The sequence below is a fragment of the Dipodomys merriami genome, unplaced genomic scaffold (assembly GCF_024711535.1).
Source record: "Dipodomys merriami isolate MVZ:Mamm:240054 unplaced genomic scaffold, mDipMer1.0.p SCAF_2, whole genome shotgun sequence".
NCBI classification, from domain to species: Eukaryota; Metazoa; Chordata; class Mammalia; order Rodentia; family Heteromyidae; genus Dipodomys; species Dipodomys merriami.
This window is the reverse complement of record NW_027203381.1, coordinates 41,027,215-41,040,881: the sequence shown is the minus strand read 5'-3', so window position 1 is coordinate 41,040,881 and position 13,667 is coordinate 41,027,215. Positions and strand designations below refer to the sequence as shown.

The following is a 13,667-nucleotide window of genomic DNA, read 5'->3' as shown; positions in this document are numbered from 1 at the left end:
TTTTCATTATCCCAGAAAGATATTTGTACCCATTAATAATTACTCCCCATTCTTTCTTTCCCCCAGTCCTTGGCAACCTTAATGTCCTGTGGGTTTGCCTGTTGTGGTCATCTCATATGCATAGAATTATGTCATACATAGCCTTTTGGGTCTGGCTTCTTTTACTTAGCATAAATATTTTCAATGTTCATTCATGTGTACTTCATTGCTTTGTTTGTTTTTTGTTGGTCATGGGGCTTGAACTCTGGGCCTGGGCACTGTCCCTCAGCTCTTCAGCTCAAGGTGAGCGTTCTACCATTTGAGCCACAGCGCCACTTCTGGTTTTTCTGGTAGTTAATTGGATATAAGAGCCTTTGGACTTTTCCTGCCCGGGCTGGCTTTGAACCATGATCCTCAGATCTCAGCCTCCTGAGTAGCTAGCATTACGGACATGAACCACCAGCACCTGGCCTTCATTGCTTTTTAATGGCTGAATTAAGAAACAAGTTCTTGATAAAAAAAAAATCAGATAAGAAAACATTTTGTTACTTTCTGTTATAGGAAATTTCATGGAACAAAATGAATGTTATTACAAGATAGATCCTACAGTTTTGTCACAGAGAAAAACACCCATGGTCATTGTTAGCTTTGTTAACTTGAGGAAGCAAGCAAAAAATATAGCAGAAAAACATGGGGCTTCTTGGCAAGGTAAAATTTTTTGTTGTAGGGTTCAACTTACATTGAGTAATTCTAAAGAAGTGTCAAAGAAGAGAGGCACCATGAAGCAAGGCAGTTAATAATTGTGTGTCTTAAAATTTTCTCTTCAGAGTAGGGGAAAAGCAAGGAAAGACTGCTGAAATAATTGGCAAGAAAGAAAAACATAAAAGAAGAGGTTTTTGTAGCCATGGTTTGGCTTTGGGAGAAATGTTTTCTACTATTTAGGCTACTGGCTTTATGAGTCTGTTAGAGATATCACAAAAGTAATAACTTACTCCCACATGAAAGTAATATACTTTACTTCTGACATTAAGGAGGGAGGTAGACCGGGCAAGCCTAGGCAAGTAAAATACAACCAACCTACTAACAGGACTGATCATTGTCCCATTGAAGTGCTATCCCTCAGTATAATATGTTCTTGATGGCGAGGCCTCACACCAGTAATTCTAGCTACCCAGGAGGCTGAGATCTGAGGATCTTGGTTCAAAGCCAGCCTTGGTAGGAGAGTCCATGGTACTCTTATCTCCAATTAACTACCCAAAAGCCAGAAATGGAGCTGTGGCTCATGTGGTAGAACACTAACCTTGAGCAAAAAAGCTCAGGGACAGTACCCAGGCCCAAGTACAAGCCCTAGGACTGGCATGCATGCACGCACATGCACACACGCTCTCTCTCTCTCTCACACACACACACACACACACACACACACACACACACACACACACACACACACACACTCGCAAAATAAACTTGACAGTCTTCTGGAAATATATGAATTGTCAATTATCAGAAAGGCAAGGAGCAGAACTTCTTCTTTTTTTGTTTTGTTTTTGTTTTTGTTTTTTTGGGGGTCCGGTCATGGGCCTGAACTCTGGGCCTGGGTGCTGTCCCTCAGCTCTTCAGCTCAAGGCTAGCGCTCTACCACTTGAGCCACAGTGCCACTTCTGGCTTTTTTCTTTTTTTGCTTATGTGGTGCTGAGGAATCAAACCCAGGGCCTCATGCATGCAAGGCAAGCTCTCTACCACTGAGCCACCTTCCCAGCCCCGGAGCAGAACTTCTTAACTATAACTCTTTTGTTTTCTGTTTTTGCCGTGCTAGCATGGAACTCTAGGACTGATGCATACTAGACAAGTGTTCTACTACTGAGCTACATGGCCAGCTCTCAGTCAACCCATTTGTATGATTAACCACCCTTTATTCATTGAGTGCTATTTGATGACATCCAGGATACATGTATTATATATATCTTTCCTCTTGTAGGTTTAAACATTAAGCAATAATGCTTTTTCATTTATCCAGAAAAGAAAATGTGAACATCATGTGCTCTTGAACACTTGAAATGTGACTCATGTAGTTGAGGAACTGAGTTCCTATTTTTATTTTTTAATAATTAACTAGGAGCAGCATGTAAGGCTAGTAGCTATCATGTTGTACATCATGATTCAAGAAATTCATAGTCAAATGAGGAAAACACCAACTTACAATTCAGGGAATGATGTATAGTCCAAAACAAAATACTGTAGAAGCTGATAAAACATCCTCCAGTATTGGAAATGACAGGAAAACCAGTCAAAAGAGAAGAGAGTGCATGAAAGTGAGAATTAAAACCTTGGGTTGAATTAAATAGGTTGGGAGTGGAGCTCAATGGAGCACATACTTATCATTTAAAGGACCTTACTTTGATACCAGTACAACTCACACAATAATAGTAATAAGAAGAAGAAAGTAGGAGAGGGAACAAGTGGTATGTGTAGTGTGTACAACCACTGGGACGTTAAAACCATGTATGCAGAGCCAGGCTCTGGTGACTCATGCCTGTAATAACAGCTACTTGAGAGTCTGAGATCTGAGCATCATGGTTTGAAGCCAGGAAAGCCCATATGACTCACATTGATCACCAAAAATCCAGAAGTAGAGCCTGTGGCTCAAGCCTGTGGCCTTAAGCTAAAACAAAACAAAACAACAACAAAAACCTTAGAGTTTCCAGGCACTGAATTCAAGCCACAGGACTGCCATAAAACAAAAACCAAAACCAACCAAAACCTAGTATACAACCAACCAAACTAGTATGCAAAAAAAAAAAAAAGAAAAATTTACAGAAAAATCTACATGGCTTGGTAAGGTCAAAGTGTAGCTTCTTGTAATATAGCCACTATAGGAAATGGCTGTTATGATAAGAACTTACTTGGCTGATTATGTGGTATACATTGTTGGAAGAGTTACAATATTTATTATTCAAAATAAATATAGAAATTGTCATTGTGATCCCCATTTCACAGAGAGAAAAGTTGAGGCCTAGGAAGTTAAGAGAATTAGTCTGAGAATGCATTGAGTAGAAGAATAAAAATTTGCATCTGGAGCTTGCTTGGCTTTAGAGATCAAGCTTTTTGGATTTAAATTTTTTCTTATCTAGGAGTTGTGATGAAAACCCATCATTTCCTTCTTACTACTATGTGTTCCATAGTTTCTTTTTTTTTAGTCTCTGATTTATATATGGGAATTGTTTTCTGGCTAAGTCTCTTCCATTAACAAAGCATTTCATGAAGTCAGGCTTTGGAAATAGCTCTATTACCAATCTTCCTTCTTTTTTTGCATATTTATGACACTAGGAGCCTTTTATATCCTAAAAGGGAGTAGTTAGGGAATTAGCTAAATTGGATGACCTAGTCTATTCATTCCCAAATTTGAATGGACCTCTGTGACCATGATGTGTAGAATTCTTGCCTCCAAGTGGTGGGGAATGGCTTGTTATTTGAGGCCCTGAACATCTTAACCTAAAGGTTATGACCCTGGGTTCTGACTTCTTTCTTTCTTTTTATGCCTTCCTGAGAGCACATCTCAGTGACTGGAAGAGGTTTTGCTGTTCTTAAGAACTGGATCTTTGCACCTGCTTGGCAGACATGGTCAAGTCTTGAAAGTACAAGTTGAATATCTATTATCTGAAACAGAATTGTTTCAGATTTCAAAGGTTTTGGAGTTTGGGAGTCTTTACATAGTCTCAGCAAATATGAGTGTCCTACTTGAGTGTTAGCACTCAAAACATTTTTAAATTCAGAATTTTGGATTAGAGATGTTCAAATCTGGAGTTCACCCAGCCTGAAAAATACTTGTGTTTTGTGAGAACTCGTTTGGATTTTTTTTTCTTTTCAGAACACACACACACACACACACACATACACATGTGTGCACGCGTGTGTGTGCATGCATTGTTATTTGATAAATTTTCCTAAATTTCCATCCCAAAGTAAAAAAGATATAATAAAGTACATCTAACATTTATACTTGTCAGGGCTTGAGAATATAGAGAAGTGCAAAAGATATGCTTCAAGGAGCATTCTCTGCTGGTAATGCAAGACAGAGATTAAAGAATGGGGAAGTCAGCTGCAGTGGGCTTGAGAGGATGTAACTCCTGAGTGTCCAGGGTTTGAAGAAAGTTTGGCAGATGAAGTACTGTTATGAGGTCTTATCACAGGCAAAGGAAAGTCTATACTTGGAATACCTGCCTGAGTAGTAGCACAAGGAAGAGGGAATAGAAAAATGCAACTTTGGCTGCTCTTAAAATCACTTGGGGAAGTAATGATTCTACTTTGGTGATTTAAGATGTTGCTAGGCATCAGGATTTTAGTTTTACGGTGATTTTAATGTACAACCAAGTTTATGAGGTGATTGCCAAAGTGATCTCTGGATTGACAAAGCTACCTTTCCCCGTAGCTTTTTAGAAATGTAGCCCCATATCACACCTACAGAATCAAAATTTCATTTTCACAAGATTCAAGGTAATCCCTACGCACATGGAAGTTTGGGGAGAAGACGTAAGAAATAGAATTGAGAAGGGCTGGCCTATCTAACCAGGTTTTCTTAGTTGTTTGTTATGAGCTGGGAAAGGGTAACAGGTGTGGAGTGATACCAATTTCCCCCCCTCCCCTCCCACTTCCCCAAGGCATTAGAATGCTTCTAGTCAGCCAGAAGTCTCTTCAGGTTATCTCTTCAGGTGATCCACCCACAAAAAATTTGAGTGCCTTAAGGAGAAAATAAGAGGACCATCAGCCAGAGACGGGCTTGGAATGAAGATCCTCCAGTGTTTTAAAGTACTAGAGATTCAACTCAGTCTCCAAGTTTGGTAGGCCAACACTCTACCCCTTGAGCCATGTCTTTAGTCCTTTAACTTTTAGTTTGTTTATTAGTTAGAGTGAGCCAACTTTTCCAAAGCTGGCTGGTATTGAACTGGAACAAGATCCTCCTACCTCCACCTCCTAAGTATATAGGATTACAAGGGTGAGCTACCATACCCAACCCATTTCCCAAAGATTTTTGATCCTAAGACATCCTGTATATCATACTGTGATATAGGGTGCAATTGGGGGCAGATATGACGAGTTTGAGAACACATTAGGGAGAATTTCAGTAACCACATATGAGTAAGTGAGGTGAAGACAGAAGGATCTGGTTATCCTTAAGAATTTGAATAGTGAGACTCAAGATATAGCTCAATAGTAACATATATACCTACTATATTCAAGATCCTGGGTTTAATCTTCAGTATACCCAGAAAATCTGAATAACATTTAAACACCTTTCCCCAAATCTTCAGCATTTGAGAAGAAATGGCAATAGATTGCTTTGTATCTTTTTATTTTTGCATATCTCTGCATGACATTTTCTCCAAAACTGGGGAGAATTTCTGATGATTAAAATCTACTTGTCAAAAATAGTCATAAACATTCAGTCACTACTCCACGTGATCCCCTAGTTCTTGGTGGGTGGGATCAACTGACTTAGGGTTATTGGTGATTTCAAAGGAGAAAAGGAAACAATGATGGTCATCATTTGGCCACTGGGCAGAGAGGAGGAGTTTCAGGAAAGGGAGAGGTTAAAAGTCCAAGTATGAAAGGCTTGCTGTTGTGAAGGACTCTGACAACACATTCTAGCAGGGACAACTCTCTCAAGGGAAGCCATACATTTCAGGAGATTATTTTCTTTGGGAAAAAGTGCTAAAATTATTAATACGATAAATCGATTTATTCTTCAAGTCTGAGCTGAAATTGTACCACTAATTTTTCCCTAGCTGCCTAGTTTATAGTGCATGTGCTTTTTCTCTCTTTTCTCTCTCTCTTACTCTCATCTGTCTCACTTCTTAAAATTCTTTGTAATAGTTCCATAATCATTTGTTTTGTCCTGATAGCCAAACGGTACTGTGGTATCTACTTATTTATAAGTGATTCACTTAGGGTTTTAATTTTTTCTTATTTAGGATTTCATCCTATCTCCAAAAATAGATGACACAGAACATGGACCATATCTTTTTTACCTATTAGTATAAATATTGGTGACTTTCGAAGATGAGTCATTTCCTTGGGGAACTTGTGACTTTATGAAATAGTTGGTCTCAAGGGTGTTCATCATTGCATGTAATCAGTTAATACTTTACCTTATACTTCTTAAATTTTCCCAGTTTCATTGATGTTGCTAATTTAAAAAATGGAGGGCATAGAGAAGAAAAGACAGGAGAAATCTCCAAAAACACAGTAAAAATGCAATGTGCATTTATGAGAATTTATAGATAATATCAAAATAGATAATTATCAAAAAACATTGGGTTCTTTTTATGCTTTTGAACACTCATTTCAAAATAGATTTTAAAAATTATAAAACTAGTGACACTGATCAAGATGTATCAAGTAGACATAAACTGACATGTTGAAACTCTTATAGATTTAAAGAACTTAAATAAAAAAGTTTAAAATTATGAAATTATAGAATCTTAGTAAATATCCCCATTTTCATTGTTTTTAAATTTGGATACTGATTTTTTTATTTCTTCTCTCTGTCTCTTTTTCTCCTTTCCTCTCTCTCTTTTCTAGGTAAGTGGTCTACCACTGAACTACATTCCCCAATCTACCTTCCTTCCTTATTTCCTACCTTTTTCCTATTTGGAAGCAGTATCATTTTGTTGTAGAAAAGTAATTATTGGGCATGTCTATAATGAAGTTTGTCACTAGTCTATGTGCATGTGACCCACTGAGATGTTTAGTTTGTATTTTATGGGTAATGTATTGAATTTAATTACTTTAAGAATTTTAGCTTCAAACTTATGGCATACTATTTTCATGACTTGGAAGTAAAAAACTTAATAATATTTGCCAAAATATTACACATTTTGAAACTTGGAATTGTCAGTGTTCCCGAATATTTTGGGGAGGTGATGTTATTTTATTTGTACTTTGTTGTGATATTTGACATTCTGATAAAAATGAGTGTACATCCAATAGATAACCAGCTAGAATTTAGTCAGGAACAGTGAAAAATAGTTTACTAGGATTATGTTAACTCATATATATATATATATATATATATATACATATATATATATATATATATATATAAAGTTTAAGCCTAAGGTGGGGAAAACCTTTAAAAAGAATTTGTGAAAAATAGTTAATCATTAAAAAAGTCCTTAATGAATCTATCAGTAGTTTGTACTGTTAAAGAATTTTTTATGGCATAATAATGAACATTTATAACAGAACAAAAATAAGCCATTTCCTTACATTAGCCTCTTTGCCTACGGAGGTCATAAAAATTGTTAATGCCAATGAGGTTGCCTTCTGTTGTGTGATGCTAATAGGAAATGGATCATTGTGGTTTATGGGGTACTTAGCCATTTTAGTTCATGATAAATGGCTGACTTCAAGTGACATTCCTTCTCTGATTTCCCACTATTCATCATCTAAAAGAATGGAACCCAAACATGAAGTTGATTTTGAAGTTGTCAAGAGTTTGCTATGGTATAAATCCATCATAAGCCAATGTTTTAACTGATTTAGGAAGAAACAGAATGGGTGAAAACACTCATAAATGTTTTATGCTCCAATTTTCTTTTTTTCACTAGCCAGTTTTGTAGTTGTACCTTATCCTGTTCTGACTTCTGTTACCTCTTCTCTTTCCCTTCCCCCTCTCCAAACATTCTCTGGTTAATTCCTTACACTATGGCATCCTGCACCACTCCTGATCTCATCTGAAACTCCTGAGATTTTTATCTTTGCAGATGCTTTGATATAACTGAATTTTTCTTGTCCTATAAAATCAGCACTAAATAAGCAGAAAAACTGGTACATATTTTCAACTTGCATATTGTCTGTCTTCCTGTTGAGCATTATACAAAATTAGTATGAAAATATTTTTATTGTTTTATTCATGCATTATCCTATTTCTTCCCCTTTTCTCATCATTTCTTGAAATACTGTTTCTGTTTTTATATGCTCCCTGCCTACCACATCTTCCTGGGTAAGGAAGAAAAAGACTGCCTGTTTGAATAAGATCACATCATTCATTGTGACAACAATGCTTGATAAGAAATGTACTCATTATCTTGCTCATGTAATTGTAATCCCTCTGTATGTTATTTTCACAATAAAAAAAAAGAACACATCATTATGGAGCTTTGTTCTCTAGTCTGTAATTAATTTACAGGAAGGCTTTTTGGCACTTTAAGATTTATCCAAAATCAAGTAACACCTAAAGGAAGTTTGTATATTTCCAGTGTTATCTTGATGTTTAGACTCAGGTAGAATCTGTGTTTAATTCAGTAGCATACTGTTCTTTATGTTACTAGCATCTACTGGGGTATTTGATAGCTGAAAGGATATTATTCATAAAAGAAAATGTAAATATAAAAATACTTCTGTTTTGGGCTGGGAAGGTGGCTCAGTGGTATAGAGTGTTGCCTTGCATGCATGAGGCCCTGGGTTCGATTCCTTAGCACCACATAAGCAAAAAAGAAAAAAGCCAGAAGTGGCGCTGTGGCTCAGGTGGTAGAGTGCTAGCTTGAGGTGAAGAGCTGAGGGACAGTGCCCAAGCCCAGAGTTCAGGCCCCACGACTGGACCCCCACCCCCAAAAAAAAGAAAAATTCTGTTTTTACCATCATTTAGTATTGTTGATATAATTTACTTCCTTGCTTCTTAAAAGTATTTTGTGCTGCCTTATCTGTGTGTATGGTGGATGATCAACAAGGTTATTTTATTTACATTTTAGAAGTTAGGAGGAAACTGCTTGGCTTTACTTGAGGTGCTGGTGTCCTGAAATTTTGAAAAGCTAAATGAATCCTCTTTCTCCTAGGGGCTATCTTCTGACACAGAACATTCTAGTTACTAATAGATCCACCTGAGAGGCTTTTTGTGGGGGCCAGTAACCCCTTTTAGCAAATGCCATTCAAATATACATTACTCATGAACTTTAGGTCAATAAATTGAAAGCATTTGAAGTATCTGAATTCTTGCTCTAATGAGATTTTGGGAGAAAGCCTGGAAGGGCTGGAACTTAAATATTAAGTGGATTTTTTTCTTTTGAAAGCTTAGAAGAAACTTATGGGATATAATTTGACAACATAGTCTTGGATAAATTCCGTTCATCTTTTACAGATGGTTGTGATAGCTGGATAGAAAAAAACATACTTTTTTAACTCTTCAAGTTTATGGAATAGGAATCACTAATTTTGAATACTTATTCAGTTCAGACAAATTAGCAAAACTGTAAAATGACCTGTTCCAATATGCTGCATTAATCTATTCAGATTGTTGAAACACATCTATACTTTAATTTTTGCCCTATATTTTTATGGAAGAGTCATTAATGACAGCAATGCTAGGGCTAGAAGGTGGTTATGAAAGGGAGGAACATCCCAGAACAGCGTGGGAGAAAACTGCAAGGAGAGGGTCTGAGAGCATGAATATCCTGGCAGACCACATGTTTTTGATAGAATTCTCAGTACTTAACTCTGGCATGTTGAAGTAAGCACTAATTACCTTTTATTTGCTTCTTTTGTTTTCCCCACCCCCACCCATATTTAGATGTAAAGAGTAAAATATGATCTAAGATATGAGGTATGAAAGAAGCACACCTCACCATCACTTATATTAGGAATAAGTAGTATATGTTTTTTTGTTTTTGTTTTTTTAGGAAGTGGAGGTTCTGTATTCAGATATTTTAAGTTACATGGCCAGGCATTTTGAATGTACTGTGATATTGACATGTAGGTCTTCACATGAATTGAATACCTTTGAGGTGAAATGTGACATGTTTTTGAGTTGAATTCTTAACCCCAGGCACAGTTACTATCATCTGCTAGACTTGTACACAAATTTCCAAATAACTTCTCTGAAGAAATTAGAACCTCTCACATAGAGGATTATTTTTTGTGGCAGTGTTTTTAATTCTAAAATGCAATAGAAATACATTTATGTAAAGACTAAATATTAAACATAAATGTAACACTGTTCAGGGACTTTCCAGTTGGTTTTGACATTCTCACTAAAGAATCAGATAGCTGTTAATGATTTTCTCTCTTCCCTTACTGATTTAAAGGTGTGATGTTAGTTTTACTCTGTAGGCTATTCCTCTGCCTCTTAGCACTTCAAAAAGATCTAAGGTCACTTACTGATTATGACTTTGTCACTTCCTGTCCTATTGTCCTTAAAAAAAGGGGAGGGGAGGTTGAAGGCTTAGACCCTCAGTAAAGAAGTCAGTACAATAGAAAATTCTTGATATTTGCATGCCTATTAAATTAAGCACATTTGCTTCTCATCGGAATCTATTTGATTAGATAACTTATAAGGTAATACTGAGACTTTGAGTTTCTATTATGAGAACTGAAATGTCTTTTGTTTCCTTTTCTTGATGAACTTCCTAACAGAACAAGAGAGTCAATAAGAAGCTGAAACTTTTGGGAAACCACCAGGTCAGAAGATGTTCACATTTCTAAGATTCTGCTGACCCACAAAATAAATAAATAAATAAATAAAGCAAGCCCTCATGCTTTATTAACACTTTTAGTGAATTGCCTTTCATAAAATTTGCTCTTCTTTTGATGTAGTAGCCTGATAATCCTGTCTTGCTTTTTCTTAGAGGGACTGTAGTGTGCATGCTTGAACTAGCAAACCCTTGTACCTAGTTCTAAAACAGTAGAGAATACTGCATTGGCTTGCTTTCCAGTCCTCGTTTGCTAATAAGGTCCTATTATTTATTTTCCTATCGTGATCATTTTCTGTTATGAGTAATTTGTCAATCATATAACTTCTGGAGGGTAATACTTTAGCTGAGTTGGTTAAGGACATCAAACAAAAGATTTTCTATTTTTAATTTTATTATTACTATTTTATTGCATTATGTGTGTTTTAAGAATTTCAAATAGGGGCTGGGAAGTTGGCTCAGTGGTAGAGCGCTTGCCTTGCATGCCTGAGGCCCTGGGTTCGATTCCTCAGCACCACATAAGCAAAAAGAAAAAAGCCGGAAGTGGCGCTGTGGCTCAAGTGGTAGAGCACTGGCCTTGAGCTGAAGAGCTGAGGGACAGTACTCAGGCCCAGAGTTCAGGCCCCACAATCGGACCAAAAAAAAAAAAAAAAAAAAAGAATTTCAAATAGATGAGGCATAACAGCTACAGGGTACAGCATGTGTCTCTAATAATACTGTTCCATCTGGATTGCTCAAAAAAAGACATTACTGATCTCTTCCTAGAACTCCACCTTTATACATATAAGTGTCTATTCTATATCTCCCTGTGGATACATGTAATAAGAACCAAATATAATTCTTGGTTCTCCTACATAAATGTTCACCTTCCTTACACTTGCCTTTCCTTAATTCTTCCCCTTTTCAGTTATTGACAGTGCCTCAAAGCCAAAAGGGGGTGTTTTCTATTTTTTTTCTTTTCTTATAGTTATCACCCATTCAGTCTGCCTGCAGGCCTATGTCTAGAATAGGTTCTCAGTCTTTTTCCCCACTATATTTCTAGGAACTTGAACAACTGCTATGGCCTTCTGCCTTCTACAATCTGTTCTCCATGAAGAGCCAGAGTGATCCTGTTAAAGCATAGGTCAGGTCCTCACCAACTCTAAACCCTAAGGTAACTAACTGCTCATTGCTCTTTGAAAAAAATTCCAAATTCCTAGGCCTATAAAGCTTGCACAGTCTGGTATTTGGCTGCCTTCCCAGTCTTATCTCTTATCACTTTCCTCTCACTTACTGATCTTACTGTTCCTGAAGCATACCCATCTCATCCATACCTTAGGGCCTTTGTCTTGGCTGATCTTTGTCTTGGAATGCCCTTTCCTAGATTTTCACATGGCTTACTTCTTCTGTTCAAATCTTTAAAGTGTTAACTCCTCAGAATAGCCCCTCTAAATAATATCCCTTCCCCCTCCCATGTTCATTTCCATCCCATAACTTTTATTATTCCTAGAAAAATTTGCTATCTAAAGGTCTTACATAGTTGCCTATTTATTATAGTTCACTATCCTATGAGGACAGAGGGATCCTGTCTGTCTTGTCCACTGAGGTATGTCTCACGTAATATTGTAACATTGCACGGTATATATGATAGTTGCTTAATTAATGTTTATCATCAAATTTGTAAATAAGAGTACTTAGATCCATAAGAAGAACAAATCGCTGAATCTGAATTAGTAAAAATAGTCCCTCCAAATCCTAGTAATTAGGTGGTTCATAGGAAATGGGGTAGAGCCTGGTTATTCTATTAATTTGTGAGAAGGAAAAATCAGTTGGATCTTTGTCTTGTATATCTGTACATACACAATGATCATCAGTTCTCAGATCTGTGTATCATTTATTTGTCACTTTATGTGAGTGTTGTATGTTTGAATAATAGTACAAAGCATACTCCTTGCAGATAGGAGGCCAAAACTGTGGTAAGTACCCATTATGATGAGAACAGTTTGCATTAAACAAACACTAACATACATATATTTCTTTAAAGAAAGAAATCAAATTTCAGACTGAGTATGGGAAACGACAATTCAGTAAAATTTCTGAACATTTAATGATTTTTTTCTTGGAAGTGATGAATAAGTAGGTAATGAAAGCTTATCTTTTTTGTGATAGTAAATCTTTACAAATCAAGTATAATAAGTTGGGTATATGCCTAAGATTAAGATACAGAAGAGGAAATGGAAATACTTCTTCTTTCTTTTACTGTGATTTATTAATAAATTTCAATAGGCTACCCATTGCAGACTCCCCCAAATTAAAAGATGATAATGATGCTTTTGAACTTTTACTCCTTTATTTATGAGTCCATCATTCTAGATTTCTCCTTAACATTCTTCCTCTAGATAGTCTATCAGGTTATTTTCTGTCATGTGACTGGTAATGTTTTCCTCCTCCTTTTCTCCCAATACTCACAAATTTTCCAGTTTCAACTGTCTTCTGTCTTCTGTGTGGTAGCAATTTTTCTTTTAGAGTTTTGGGCACTTTTCCTTCCCCTTGTTCAACTGGAAAATCCTAAAATTTGAGTCCTGTGTCCTCTCCCAATAAAAAGCATTACTTATATGTAATTGTCATATTTGCTCAATTACCCTAATGGGAACTAGGCAGGCATCTACAATTAGTGTACTGGTAGCTGACTGATTCAGGTCTGGAAAAATTAAAGTTCACAATTTCTTTGTTATTTTGAACACTTAATTTTATTCTTAATTTGGGGGGGGGGGGTCTGACTTTTGCCCTGGATAAAATCCTGTTTTTAAAGTAGAGTGTTTTTTGTGGGGAGGGGGCAGGTTGTGTGTGTGTGTGTGTGTGTGTGTGTGTGTGTGTGTGTGTGTGTGTGTGTGTGTGTGTGTGTGTGTGTGTGTGTGTGTGTGTGTGTGTGTGTGTGTGTGTGTGTGTGTGTGCGCGCGCGTGCGTGTTCTCATATGGAAGGAGATTTTAAAAGCATTTCTCATTGGGGATTAAGGTTGGATTGGTCATGAGTCAGCACCTAGACAGTTTCCAGAAACTACTAGATCAAGGATAGTGATCACCTCCTGTGATCTTCCTTTTCCTTTCTCTTCTCTACCCTGATAAACTTCTCTACCTTGAGCACTATAGCCTTGTTCCTGTGCCTGACTTCTTCCTGCCTGTGGCAGGATCTCAGCAGGAGATCCAAGTGGGGGAGGAGAGTGAGGCTGAGCTAATTATTCTCCT

General features: G+C 36.8%; 1 protein-coding gene across 3 annotated transcripts in view; it reads left to right on the top strand.

The window, feature by feature from the left end:
• Greb1l (GREB1 like retinoic acid receptor coactivator) overlaps positions 1-13,667 on the top strand; it is a 258,809-nt gene that overhangs the window by 58,711 nt on the left and 186,431 nt on the right. For 2 of the 3 annotated variants that reach the window (XM_070029459.1, XM_070029463.1), the window contains exon 4: positions 10,387-10,431. The exons of the other annotated variant lie outside the window; for it this stretch is intronic. The gene's annotated coding sequence lies outside the window, so the exon portion shown is untranslated. The remainder of the gene's footprint in view (positions 1-10,386; positions 10,432-13,667) is intronic. 3 annotated transcript variants of the gene reach the window in all.